Genomic DNA, 15,597 nt, shown 5'->3' on the forward strand with positions numbered 1-15,597 from the left:
TAAAGCCCCCAGAAAGAGGTTCAATGTTGGAAACTTGCAGTCCGACGAAGAAGTGAGAGGAAACTTCCAGGCAAACCTCAAAGCAAAGCTCGAGGATGCAATCCGCCTCATGGACTCATCCCCTGAAACCCTCTGGGATCAGCTGAAGACTGCCATACTGCAATCCACTGAAGAGGTATTGGGCTTCTCCTCCAGGAAAAACAAGGACTGGTTCGACGAAAACAACCAGGAAATCCAGGAGCTGCTGGCAAAGAAACGAGCTGCCCACTAGGCTCACCTTGCAAAGCCGTCCTGGCCAGAGAAAAAACGAGGCTTCCGTCGCGCATGCAGCCATCTTCAGTGCAAACTCCGGGAGATCCAGAATGAGTGGTGGACTAGCCTCGCCAAACGAACCCAGCTCAGTGCGGACATTGGTGACTTCAGGGGTTTTTATGAGGCTCTAAAGGCTGTGTACGGCCCTTCACCCCAAGTCCAAAGCCCGCTGCGCAGCTCAGACGGCAAAGTCCTCCTCAGCGACAAGATCTCCATCCTCAACCAATGGTCAGAACACTTCCAATCTCTTTTCAGTGCCAACCGCTCAGTCCAAGAATCCGCCCTGCTTCAGCTTCCTCAACAGCCCTTAAGGCTAGAGCTGGATGAGGTCCTCACCCGGGAAGAGACATATAAGGCAATTGAACAAATAAAAAGTGTCAAAGCAGCAGGTATGGATGGAATCCCTCCCCCCCCCCCCCCAATGGTCTGGAAGGCTGGCGGCAAAACTCTGCATGCCAAACTGCATGAGTTTTTCAAGCTCTGCTGGGACCAAGAAAAGCTGCCTCAGGAACTTCATGATGCCATCATCATCACCCTGTACAAAAACAAAGGAGAGAAATCAGACTGCTCAAACTACAGGGGAATCACGCTGCACTCCATTGCAAGCAAAATCTTTGCTAGTATTCTCCTAAATAGAATAATACCTAGTGTCGCCGAAAATGTTCTCCCAGAATCACAGTGAGTCTTTCGCGCAAACAGAGGAACTACTGACATGGTCTTTGCCCTCAGACAGGTCCAAGAAAAGCCCAGAGAACAAAACAAAGGACTCTACATCACCTTTGTTGACCTCACCAAAGCCTTCGACACTGTGAGTAGGAAAGGGCTTTGGCAAATACTAGAGCGCCTCGGATGCCCCCCAAAGTTCCTCAACATGGTTATCCAACTGCACGAAAACCAACAAGGCCAGGTCAGATACAGCAATGAGCTCTCTGAACCCTTCTCCATTAACAATGGCGTGAAGCAAGGCTGCGTTCTCGCACCAACCCTCTTTTCAATCTTCTTCAGCATGATGCTGAAACAAGCCATGAAAGACCTCAACAATGAAGACGCTGTTTACATCCGGTACCGCACGGATGGCAGTCTCTTCAATCTGAGGCGCCTGCAAGCTCACACCAAGACACAAGAGCAACTTGTCCATGAACTACTCTTTGCAGACGATGCCACTTTAGTTGCCCATTCAGAGGCAGCTCTTCAGCGCTTGACTTCCTGTTTTGCGGAAACTGCCAAAATGTTTGGCCTGGAAATCAGCCTGAAGAAAACTGAGGTCCTCCATCAGCCAGCTCCCCACCATGACTACCAGCCCCCCCACATCTCCATCGGGCACACCAAACTCAGAATGGTCAATCAGTTTACCTATCTCGGCTGCACCATTTCATCAGATGCAAGGATCGACAATGAGATAGACAACAGACTCGCCAAGGCAAATAGCGCCTTTGGAAGACTACACAAAAGAGTCCGGAAAAACAACCAACTGAAAAACCTCACAAAGATTAGTGTATACAGAGCCGTTGTCATACCCACACTCCTGTTCGGTACCGAATCATGGGTCCTCTACCGGCATCACCTACGGCTCCTAGAACACTTCCACCAGCATTGTCTCTGCTCCATCCTCAACATTCATTGGAGCGACTTCATCTCCAATATCGAAGTACTCGAGATGGCAGAGGCCGACAGCATCGAATCCATGCTGCTGAAGATTCAACTGCGCTGGGTAGGTCACGTCTCCAGAATGGAGGACCATCGCCTTCCCAAGATCGTGTTATATGGCGAGCTCTCCACTGGCCACCTAGATAGAGGTGCACCAAAGAAGAGGTACAAGGACTGCCTAAAGAAATCTCTTGGTGCCTGCCACATTGACCACCACCAGTGGGCTGATATTGCCTCAAACCGTGCATCTTGGCGCCTCACAGTTCGGCGGGCAGCAACCTCCTTTGAAGAAGACCGCAGAGCCCACCTCACTGACAAAAGACAAAGGAGGAAAAACCCAACACCCAACCCCAACCAACCAATTTTCCCTTGCAACCGCTGCAACCGTGTCTTCCTGTCCCGCATCGGACTTGTCAGCCACCAACGAGCCTGCAGCTGACATGGACATTACCCCTCCATAAATCTTCGACCACGAAGCCAAGCCAAAGAAAAGAAGATGATAAAAGTAAAATACAAAAACCAAACCGTGAGCTATTTAATTTGGTGCTAAAATTATGAAAATAGTTAATCTTGCCACCACATTAAATGTAATTTCATTGCGAATGAATATCTTTATTGCAGCATGTTGTGAAAAGAGGCACAAGGTGAACTGAAGAATAATTACTCAAATAGATTTGGTTTGTACATGAATATTGAAGTTTTTGTGTATTAATTAGAGACCTTTGAGGATTTTAAAATGTTACGTATTTCTTTCCCACCACATGAAAAAAATCCCAGTGAAGAGATCTGTCAATGTATAATTTTCTATACTTCAGTTTTCTTAAAAATTTGTCCAATTTGTAATATTTTGTTGGAATTGTACTGAATACACAGTTCAATCAAGCTCAACCCATATGTAAAATATCTGAATGCTTATGTAACTATATTTTTGGAAAATTAAATACTTTGTGAAGGATATTTTGTTTTTTCTTTTCCCCTTATACATTAAATCTGTTTTCACCTTTGTATCTTGTTTTCCTCGTATTTTAATTTTGCAATATAAAGATACCTTGCAGTTATTTTTCTTTTTTTTGCTACTAATTAGATTTAGATACATTCTGACAAGAAAAAAAGTCAAAGAAGATCCACCATTGCTGATTAACTCAAGGCGGGTTCAATTTTAAACAAAAATTAGTTAAATGAGAACTTATCTGTGTGAAGTTTGATGATGATTATTCGAGCAATGGGAGTTAGCGAGTCGACATGAGATCCCATCTGCGCATGCGCAGCCAGCCATTCCTTTACAGCCCAGAAGAGAGAAACCACTGAACTTAAATGTGCTAAATTAAACAAACTAACCATAACACAAACCTGTGACTGAACATGTTTATTGCAACCAAAACATCTTTATCCATAAAACATAAAAGAGGGAAAGGGAGAAGTGGGCACATTGACTCACCAACTCCCATTGCTCGAATAATAATCATCAAACTTCGCACAGGTAAGTGCTCGTTTAATTCCTCATTATTCTATGCAATGTATGTTGGTTCATCAACGTGAAACTTTGTAGCTCAGTAGCTTATACCCTACGGGTAGTCCGATAGACCATAATCATTTCAATGGGTTCCCTTCCTGCAGTCTTGTTCCATCCCTTTCAGCCCCTTTGAGTTTAAAGGTTTATTATTGTAGAACCTATTAAAAGTTCTCTCATTACTCCATCCTGCTTGGCGAAGGATATCCCATATAGGGACCTCGGCCCTATTGGCTGCTGAGGATGCTGCTGCTCGAGTTGAATGGGACCCAAACTGAAAAATATCCACTCCAGCCACTCTCGTGATCTCCCGTAGCCATCTGGGCAATGTCTGGGGGGGCAGTCCGCTGATGCAGTTTCTTAAAGCATATAAAGAGGTATTTCTCATTTAGTCTAACATGCTTTGTACATAAAGCGTATCTTTTTAAACAATCCAACATACATAATCTTTCATCTTCCCTGTATGCATACAATAAAACTTCTGTCCCAATTCTCCCTTGCCTGTTATGTTTCAAAATATCTGTAACTTAAATGCTTATAGTCCTCCTCTCAACAGATATAGTCCATATGAATGTGAGACAAAGTTTGTACCCTCTGGACCGATGTCAAGGCCACCAGGATTATCAGCTTATGGGACAGGCTATGTAAATCCAAACTGGAAGTTGGTGACAGTAACCTAAGATGGTCTGAAACAATCATTACGGCCCAAATATCCTTGTATTAGGGTACCAGAGGACGCAAGTAGAACACTCCTTTCATAAATCTTTTGATTGGGGATGGTTCATCATCTCATGCTCAGTGTCCTGGAACTTCAAGAAAGCAGCCAATGTACTCTTTGCTGTATTCACCGTGCTGTAACTGGCCCCCTCCACGTAGAACATATCAGTTAGGAAACTCAGTATGCCTCCGATAGAGGCTGACTGTTTATTCAGTCCAATTTGTTTACAGTACTTTTTCCATTTCCCCACATAGGAGGCATTCTGTTTCTGAGTAGACTTTCTCCAAGATGCCCGCAGGATGTCCAGAGTTTTTATGTCAATCCTCGCTCTCCAATTCTGCAACCTAACAGACTTAAGTGAAACAATGGATGAGATATTTTTGGATTAGCAGACCTCTGCTTTTCATGAATATCAACAGAGTCCCCACCATAAGCCTAAGGAGTACGGGGAACCAACATTGGGAAGGTCAATTAGGTGCCACCAGCAATCCAAGGCTCCGTCTTCCTGTATCTTATTCAGGCACTTTGCTACTAAGGCGAATGGGGAAAAACACATAAAAGTTGTATTTTGACCAGTCTAGGGTAAAGACGTCAATGGCCTCTGCTTAGGGATCTGGCAGCCAGGACGCAAACCTCAAAACATGGGCATTAAACCTGGATGCAAACAAATAGATCTCCAGCATGCCAAAGGTGTCTGCTAACCATTTAAAATATTTCTTACCCAGAGTCCACTCAATGCTATCATTGTATTTTCTGGACATCAGATTCACCTGTATGGTGATCTGACCCGGCAGGTAGGCGGCAGTAACCCAAATGCTCCTCTGAATACACCAGTGCCAAGTCTCAATGGCTAACTTGTTACAGGAAGGAGATTTGAGACCTCCCATATTATTGAGGTAGGCCACAGCTGAAGTGTTATCTCACCTCAGCAGTATATGAATGTCAGCTTCCCTCGCACAGAAAGATTTTAGTGCTAGAAACCCTGTTAGCATTTCCAAATAATTGATGCCTGATTTAGAGGCCTCCCTGAGCTCTCTGTCTGTCCATCAGCCCCCAGTAGAGACCTTTAGATTCGTGGCTCCCCAACGTTCACCACTGGTGTCTGACCTGATCTCCAGGTCCATCTTTCTGAGCTCGATCCTTGTTTAAGTCCACAAGACATAGTTGATCTGGCCTCGCTAGTTAGCCTCATGGGCCTGTCAAAGTGTTCCCTGGCTGCCTTAAGAGCAGATATTTTGTCCCTTTCCAGAAACCTATAATTTAGCAGGCCATGTTGTACCACCAGGAAAGCTGCCACCAGTGTCCCAATCAACCTGGCCACCTTTCTTCTGGAGCGACGACACTGTCATGAGCCCTCTGCAGGCAGCCCTGATCTCTGCCACTTTATCCTCCAGCAGGGTAAGTCTCATGTTTTCTGTATCAATAATGAAGCCAAGGAATTTTAACCTTTTGTTAGGCACCAACACTGATTTCTCCAGATGTATGAGAAACTCCACATGGCTTAATAATCTCGAGGTGGCTGCAACTGCCCTTTTTTTTCCTCAAACGATCTGCCCATGATGAGGGTATCGTCTAGATAACCCATTGCCATGAGCCCCTCTTTCCTGAGCTTGGCAAACACTGGCTTCAGTAACTTGGTAAATGCCTTGGCACTGAACTCAGCCCATTCGGCAAAGCCTTGTACTGCCATAGCTCTCCCTTCCAGGAAAATGTTAAGAACTTCCTGTGCTGTGGGCAGATCGCGACTGAATAATATGCATCTTGCAAATCTATCGAGGCCATGTAATAGCCCTTACATAACATGGGCAACACAAAATATATGTTATCCCTTTTAAAGTGCCTGTACAAGACATATTCATTAAGATTCGATAGAGCTAGTATCACTCTAGTGCCGCCACTTCTTTTAGGCCACATGAAGATATTTGATACAAACTCATGTTTTTCATGGCTACAATGTTCAGTGACATTTTTCCTTTTTAATGCCATGATCCTAGCATGTACAGCCTCCATCAGTTGCAGTCTGTTCATGTATGTATATAGACTCTTCCTCCTATTGGAGGCAACTTCTGTGGGTCAAATTTGATTTTGTACCCTTTTACTGTCTGCCGAATAGAAGTATCAGTGGTAATATTACACCATCTATCATAGAATAGCGTTAATCGACCACCAACCTTTAAAGCCTTGTAATTATCAAAAGCACTCAACTGTAAATGTGTAGTGTTCACTTCCTCGACCTGCCTAGTCTGCGGGCTGGTACATTTTAGGCCCACCTCCACGAAGCACTTTGAGCGGGAAAATTCTGCTGCCACTGTCACCACGGAGGGTGTGACCCTGAAAAAGACCTGCTGGCTGTAGCTGCTTGGAATGGGAAACTGCCTTGAATAACCCGCTTAAATTCCCCCACATACCTGTGATGGGGGTGAAACATAACAGGTTCTCTTGCCTGTGCTCTTGAACCTCTGACCATGCCAGCCATTGCCTTAAACATAGAAACATAGAAGATAGGAGCAGGAGTAGGTCATTCGACCCTTCGAGCCTGCTCCGCCATTCAACGAGATCATGGCTGATCTTAAAGTTCAGTACCCCGTCCCCGCCTTCTCTCCGTAACCTTTAATACCCTTATACTGAAGAAATAGATCTAATTCCCTCTTAAATATATTTAATGAAACTGCCTCTACTGCCCTCTGTGTGAATGAATTCCACAGATTCACCACCCTCTGGGCAAAGAAATTCCTCCTCATCTCGGTCCTAAATGGTTTGCCTATTATCCTCAAACCATGGCCCCGGGTTCTGGATTTTCCCATCATTGGAAACATCCCATCTGCATCCATTCTGTCCAGTCCTGCCAGAATTTTATAGGTCTCTATGAGATCTCCTCTCAATCTTCTAAACTCCAGTGAGTACAATCCCAATTTGTGCAATCTTTCCTCATAAGTCATTCCTGCCATTCCAGGTATCAGCCTGGTGAATCGCCTCTGCACTCCCTCCATTGCAAGAACATTCTTTCTTAGATAAGGTGACCAAAACTGTACACAATACTCCAGATGTGGTCTCACCAAGGCCCTGTACAGCTGCAGTAAGGTATCCTTGTTCCTATACTTAAACCCTCTTGATATGAAGGCCAAAATATCATTTGCCTTTTTAACCGCCTGCTGTACCTGCATGCTCGCCTTCAGAGACTGATGTACAAGTACCCTTAGGTCTCTCTGCACTTCCCCATCTCTTAATCTATTGCAATTCAAATAGTAATCTGTCCTCCGGTTTGTATTACCAAAGTGGATAACCTCACATTTATCCACATTGTAGTGCATTTGCCATGTATCTGCCCAGTCCCTCAATTTATCCAAATCACACTGGAGCTTCCTGACCCCCTCTTCCGTGCACACACCTCCTAGCTTAGTGTCATCTGCAAATTTGGAGATATTACATCCAATCCCCTCATCCAGATCATTAATGTAAATTGTGAACAGCTGGGGTCCCAGTACAGATCCCTGTGGCACCCCACTGGTCACTGCCTGCCACTCAGAAAATGAGCCATTTATCCCAACTCTCTGTCTTCTACCTGCCAGCCAGTTCTCAATCCACATCAATACTTTGCCCGCAATCCCATGAGCCTTGATTTTGGAAGCCAGTCGTTTATGCGGGACCTTATCGAAGGCCTTTTGGAAGTCCAGGTACACCACATCCACTGGCTCTCCCCCATCTATTTTACCTGTCACCATCTCAAAGAATTCCAATAGATTTGTCAAGCACGATTTACCTTTTGTAAATACATGTTGACTCCGTCCGATCCCTTCTCTGCTAGTCATATGCTCCGCTATTACATCCTTAATAATGGATTCCATCATTTTGCCCACTACTGATGTAAGGCTCACCGGTCGATAATTCCCCACTTTTTCTCTACCCCCTTTTTAAATAGTGGGGTAACATTAGCTACCTTCCAATCTATGGGTACTGATCCTGAGTCTATCGAGTTCTGGAAAATAATTCTTAAAGCATCTGCTATCTGAATGGCCACTTCCTTGAGTACCCTAGGATGTAGATTATCAGGCCCTTGGGATTTATCTGCCTTCAATCCCATCAATTTCCCTAAGACCATGTCCTTAGAGATACTGATTTCTTTCAGTTTCTCCCTTGCATTAGTCTCTATGTTTCCCAACATCCTTGGGAGGTTATTTGTATCCTCTCTTGTAAAAACAGAACTAAAGTAAGAATTTAATTGGTCTGCCATTTCCTTATTCCCCATTATATATTCCCCTGATTCCGACTGCAAAGGACCTACTCTGGATTTCACCAATCTTTTCCTCTTTACATATTTATAAAAGCTTTTGCAGTCGGTTTTTATATTTGCCGCAAGCTTACTTTCGTAATTTATTTTTGCTCTCTTGATTAATCCCTTTGTCCTCCTTTGCTGCATCTTGAACTGCTCCCAGTCTTCGGTTGCGGTACTTTTTTTGGCCAATTGATATGCTCTCTCTCTGGACCCAATGCTGTCTCTAATTTCCCTTGTTATCCACGGTTGAGACACCTTTTTTGGTTTATTTTTATGCCAAACCGGTATAAACGATTTTTGCAATTTCTCCATTAGATCTGTGAATGCTTTCCATAGTCTATCCACAGTCAACTCTCCCATAAACACCACCCAATCAATCTTACTCAACTCCTGTCTCATACCATCATAATTCCCTTCATTTAAATTCAGGACCTTAGTCTCGGTTTTAATTTCATCACTCTCCATGTCGAGTGAGAATTCGATCATATTGTGATCGCTCATGTATCTTCTATTTCTATTTATAAGGATGTATTACAACAAACTTACAATACTTTTCAATTACCTGAGTCTTGTTCTAACGCAATAATTACGGTTATACCAAAAAAAGATAAAGACCCTTTACAGGTTTCTTCTTGTAGACCAATTTCATTGTTAAATGTAGATTATAAAATTGTAGCTAAAATTATGGTTAATAGATTAGCTCAATATCTGCCTAAAATTATACATGGTGATCAAACGGGATTTATAAAAAACAGGTATGCGTCAGAAGTTTCTGTTCAAAGTACTTGAGAAATTTTGTTTTGGTTCTTCATTTATTGGGTTGATAAAGGCTTTATATAATAGCCCGAAGGCTAGAATTGCTGTTAATGGCCAAATTTCAGAATCTTTTAGTTTGACAAGATCTACTAGACAAGGATGTCCGTTGTCACCTGCTTTATTTGCTATAGTTATTGAACCTTTAGCACAATTAATACGTCAAAATGAAAATGTTAAAGGTATGAGATTTCTGAATGAGGAATATAAGATTAATTTATTTGCTGATGATGTTTTATTATATTTGGTGGATCCGGATATTTCTTTACCTGCAATTCAAGAATGTTTAAAAATTTATGGCCAATTATCTGGTTACAAAGTAAATTGGGCTAAAAGTGAAATTTTACTAATTTGTAAAGGTGATTATTCAGTATATAAAAATATTACAAATTTGAAGTGGACTACACAAATTAAATATTTAGGAATTAATGTTAATACGGAATTTCAAGAATTATATTCAATTAATTATTTTCCTTTAATAAAAAGGATTAAATTAGATTTGATTAGGTGGAGGGATCTACCTTTGGTTTACTATGGAGGATTAATACCATAAAAATGAATATTTTTCCTAGAATGCAATATTTGTTTCAATCAATTCCTTATTAAAAAAAAAAGTTTTTTTAAGGATTTATATAAAGCGATTAGAGAATTCTTATGGAAGGGAAAATTTCCGAGAGTAGCAATGAGAAAATTGATGTGGGATTTTCAATTTGGAGGTTTAAGATTACTGAATTTTCAGCATTTTTACGAAGCAGCTCAATTTAAATTTCTTAGTGCATTAATGAATATGGACGACCCACCTAGTTGGGTAAAGATAGAAATGGCGGTTATTTTAGAAAAAATTCCTCATGAGTTTTTGTTTCGATGGAATAAAAATTTATTACGAACTTATCATGTGCCAATATTGAAACATTTATTGAATTTATGGACAAGTAAACTTAAAAAATTGGGACTTAAAAATATATATTCTGGAAGATTGCCATTATATAATAATCAACTTGTTCCTTTTACGGTCTCCAATGCCACTTTGAAACAATGGGAAAAGAAGGGAATAAAAAATTTATCTGATTGTTTTTCTGAGGGTTGTTTTTGTTCCTTTGACGAATTACAAAGGAAATATGGTATTAGTGCAAATTCTATATTTGTATATTATCAATTAAGATCTTTTGTAAAACAGTTATGTGGTCGACGTATGATTTTTTTACCTGAATCTAGTTTTGAAGAATATGTACTTTCAATACCAAAAAAGGGATATATATCTGATTTGTATTGTATTTTACAAGAAATTGATAGTAAAAAAGACTGGGATAAAGATAAGTTGAAATGGGAAAAAGATTTAGGACATAAAATAGCTGAAGAAGCTTGGATGGAAATTTGTCAGAATAGTATTCGAAATTAATTTACGCTAGACTAGCGATGATTAATTATAATTTTATTCATCAGCTATATTTAATGCCGGAGAAATTTAAAAAATTTGGTTTTAGTAAGTTGGATTCTTGTTTTCGATGTGATCAGACGGCCAATACTTTTTTGCATACTGTTTGGCTTTGTGATCGATTGCAACAGGTTTGGAAAGGTATTCAATCTGTTTTTAACAGTTTATATAATATCCATCTTGTATTAGATCCTGATATATTTTTATTAGGGAACATGCCAATCATTAATCGATTTAGGTTTAGAGGATTATCAGATTTCATTTATTTATTTAGCTTTAGTTGTGGCTAAGAAATGTATAGCACTTACTTGGAAAGATAGAAATATACTAACTTTAGATAAGTGGTATTTGGAAATGAAATTTTGTTTGACTATGGAAAGGATATCTTTTTAAATTCAGGATAAGATGTCTTTTATAAGTTAAAGTGGACTCCGTTTGCTAATTATATGCATTTAAGTTTGATTTAAATATATGTTTAAGTGTGATATTTTAGTATTGACAATTTTTTTTGTTGTTAGAATTTTTTTAGGTTAAGTTTTATCTCTTTTTTGTAAGTGGGTATTTTTTCATATATAATGTCAATTTTATTAACTCTTCACTCTTTACTTTGGGGTGGAGAGTTGGACTAATTTTAAGTTAGACTATTAATATTGTGTTACAATTAACGGGGGGGGTTATTTTGTGTAGTTTTCTGATGTAATATTGTAATCATACCTTTTTAAAAAAAATTTCTATTTTTCTTTAAATGTAATTCTTTATTGTATTCATGTTATAAAAATTTTAAATAAAGTCTTTAAAAAAAATATATTGTGATCGCTCCTACCCAAAGGGCCTCGCACAACAAGATTGCTGATTAGCCCCTTATCATTGCATAATACCCAATCTAAAATGGCCTGCTCCCGAGTTGGTTCCTCGACATATTGGTCTAGATAACCGTCCCGTAAACATTCAAGGAATTCCTCCTCCTCTGTATTTTTACCAATTTGACTAGTCCAATCTATATGCAAATTAAAGTCTCCCATGATGACAGCTGTTCCCTTATTGCACGCTTTTCTAATTTCTCTTTTAATGCCTTCCCTCACCTCTACACTACCATTTGGAGGCCTATATACCACCCCCACTAACGTTTCCCGCCCCTTGCTATTCCTCAGTTCTACCCATACAGATTCCGCATCTTCTGAGTTAATATCCTTCCTGTCAATCGTGTTGGTCCCTTCCCTCACCATCAATACTACCCCACCCCCTATTCTTTCTTGCCGATCCCTCCTAAATATCGTATACCCCGGGATGTTAAGTTCCCAGACTTGCCCACCCTGCAGCCATGTTTCTGTAATCCCAATCAAATCATATTTGTTTATCTCAATTTCCACAGCTAATTCATCTACCTTGTTCCGAATGCTTCTTGCATTAAGATATAAAGCCTTCAGATTGGTTTTTTCACCCTCCTTGCTCTTTCTGATTTTTTACTTTCGCTGCCTAACCTAACTTTTCCTGTTTTATCTTTTCTGTCCTTTGCCCTATCATACAGGTTCCCACCCCCCTGCCAAATTAGTTTAAACCGCACCCGACGGCTGTACCAAACCTAGCTGCCAATATATTGACCCCTTTTGGGTTTAGGTGTAACCCATCCTTCTTGTAGAGGTCATGCCTTCCCCAAAAGAGATCCCAATGATCCAAGAAGCCAAAACCCTGTCCTTTACACCAGCCCCTCAGCCACACATTCATTTTTCTTAACCTTCCATTTTTTGTCCTCAGTTGCACTTGGCACAGGTAGCAAACCAGAGATCACCACCCTGGCTGTCCTATTTCTTAGTTTCTGTCCTAGCTCTCTGTAATCCTTTTTCAGTACTTCCTCCTTTTTATCTATGTCATTGGTACCCACATGTACCAAGACATCAGGCTGTTCGCCTTCCCCTTTTAAAATACCCTGGACCCGATTTGAGATATCCCGCACCCTTGCACCAGGGAGGCAGCACACCATGCGGGCATACCTATCTGGCTCACAGAATCTTCTGTCTGTATTTCTGACAATGGAGTCATTCAAATCTTTCACCTGTTTGCTGAGATCGTCACCAAATAGAAATTTCTTTACAGGGTTAGATGTTTGCATATCTTACATTATATCTTACATTTAGGTCGGGCTTGATCAGCTCCTTCCTGAAGGCATTCAGTTCATAGTTTGCATTGGATAACAGCCCTAGAGTGTCTGATTGGGTCTCTGATAAATTGTGTGAGAACATTTGTACGAATACAGTGATACCTTTAACCAGTAACCCCTGTAGTCTGCAATTTCCAGTTGTTTGCCCTTGTTGGGATCTTCAAATTGTCCCATATCGCGGGGTTTACCTTAGGCACCTCCAACAGAGGGCAGTTAACAGGCCAGGGGTACTTCTTGATAGATTCTTCTAGTTCTGTCTCCTGAAAAGCATTCGCCACCATACGTTATAGACCCTGCAATATCATCCTCTATGGCTGGCCAATACCCTTCGGTACTCCAAACGTCGCGGCAATAGCTAGTATATTCTCTTCCTGACTGGTCTGAACAATATATGGGGTTTTGGGTGACTCAGCCTCCATTACAGGCCTTTCATCATCTTCCCATATATAATCATAAATGTCCTCCCTCTGCTCTGATGGCATAGGAAACCTGCTCACCATGGCCATCACCAGTTCCTCCAATTTCTCTTGGTCCCCAGTTGAATGGGTGCCCATTGTGCAGAGACCATGCTCTTCTTTGGGCTTTTTCTGGTTATTTTCCTGTCAAGTGGGTGGCTTCGCTACACGACGTGTTAAGTTTGGCTCAGGTCCTACCTGCTCTTGTGTGGGGTACTCCCCCTCGCTTCCACTTAATATACTGAGGTCCAATGGTTTCATGCAGCTCTCCTCATGCAGTGGCATAACAGTATTACTGCTTGCTTTTCGAGACCCTGACTTCCACGAACCCAGGTCGCTGCAGCCAGACTTGGACACCACCTTCAGCGAAGGTAGATCTCCGTCGCCTGATATCACCCTCAGTGGTGGTGGATCAGCATCACTGCTATCATTTGCAAACCCCCACTTCAACGAAGCTAGGTCAGTGCAGCCAACCTTGGGCCCCACCTTCAACAAAGGTAGGCCACTGCTGCCTGATCCCACCCCCAATGGAGATAGATCAGCCTTGCTGCTTCGCAGCTGGAACATTCCACCCTGGCAGGCACGCTGGATTTTTGGTGCTAATGAAGTTCTTTGGGGGCTCATCTTGGAGGCCTTCCTCCTCGGACTCTTGCTGCCCTGCCTCTGCCCCAGCCCCTCTCACTGGTTATCCCAGATCTTTTCCAGTACATCTCCATCTCTGGAGGGCTACATTGGGGCCTCCCCTCATCGGGACCTGGGAACCTCCCACCGGCAGTCCCAGAATTTTTACTGCTCCCCTACTTCACCGAAGGGCTCATTTGGGGGTTTGATTCTATTTTGTAGATCACACTCCTGCGATTTCCCTCTGCTCCTGCAGGCCCACTAATTTAGCGCTTTTTTGGGATCGCTCTACTGCGATTTCCCCACTGATTCAGCGCTTTTGCTTCCGCACCAAAAACGCATGCTACTCCTCGCAAGTCAATGGATGTAATGACTGCATGCGCAGATGGGATCTCACGTTTGCGAACCAATGTACATTGCAAAGAATAATACAATACAATTCCGATTATCCAAAATGATCCTATTTCAGGTAAACGATATTTTTTGAAAGACTAGTCATTTTTTAAAAACAGCCCAGTAGCAACACCAAATCACTTATAACAGTGTTTAAATAACAAATAACAAGGGAAAGCTTTTCAAGCATGAAATGATGTTTAATTCTCACCAAAAAGAGAATCTGAACAAAATAAGATAAATCAGGCCCATCATTTGGCTTCAGAAATTTTCAGATAAATGAGTATTTCTGATTTTTTTTTTCCAGACCTGAACAAATGTCACTTTTGGGTCCAAAAAAAAATTTAGGTAAATGAGGATTTTGGATAATCGGAATTGTACTGTAACATGTCTGGAGGTGGGAGGCAGGTCAGAAATATAGACATAATTTGCATTATGAAATATTTGTTTTAAAAAAAAAACCTCATGTTGCAAAGGACCATTTGACATCAAACCATCTAAATGTTAGGATGTAAGATGCTTGGTTAGAGGAACATGGAATGTGGTGAAGTTTTAAGGAGGAAATTCAACAGCCTTGAACCCAGGCAGCTGAAAGCATTGGTTCCAGTGGTGAAGCAAGGGTGATCATGAATGCATAAGAGAATTATAGGCATGCAAAGGGTTGCTGGAGAAAGTTATAGGACAAGGTTCTAGCATTAATAAATTTGCATCTTGAGTTACGCTATTCATAGTCATAGCTGTTAATTTTCAAAGGAGATGCAATTTTGGGAATTATTTCTGAAAGCAAAATTTTGTAAAACGAAAAAGCTGGGTGAAAGATGTGGGAATTTTTGAAGAATTTATTCTTTGATGTGGAGAATTGCGTGTTATTTATTACAGTGAAAAATAGCTATACAATTTGAAGATACACAAGTCTCCATGGCATTATTGCAAACTATTTAGAAATCAAGAAATCGAGTCACCAGATCTGGAGTCCATGTGGACAATAATCTCAGTGGGAGGCTGATCAATAATTTGTTGACATAGTCGGGTTTCAATAACTTGGATGTTATTACTGAGATAAAAATTGGCAGCTTTGGATGTAGACAATATAAGGTTTGGAAACCTATAACTCAATTATTGGATAGACCTGTTGGCCTTGGGATATGGTATGCTTTGACTGGTAATGACAGGATTTGTGACCAGGACTAAAAATGAGCATCCAAAATTTTTTGGAAAATGATCAGATAGTTGGAAGTCAAAATAATGGACTTGTGTCTGTA

General features: G+C 41.2%; 1 protein-coding gene across 7 annotated transcripts in view; it reads left to right on the plus strand.

Annotated features, from left to right (window-relative positions):
- kif16ba (kinesin family member 16Ba) overlaps positions 1-15,597 on the plus strand; it is a 200,215-nt gene that overhangs the window by 127,303 nt on the left and 57,315 nt on the right. The gene's annotated exons all lie outside the window — the stretch shown is intronic.

Source organism: Narcine bancroftii, chromosome 4, assembly GCF_036971445.1.
Source record: "Narcine bancroftii isolate sNarBan1 chromosome 4, sNarBan1.hap1, whole genome shotgun sequence".
Lineage (NCBI taxonomy): Eukaryota > Metazoa > Chordata > Chondrichthyes > Torpediniformes > Narcinidae > Narcine > Narcine bancroftii.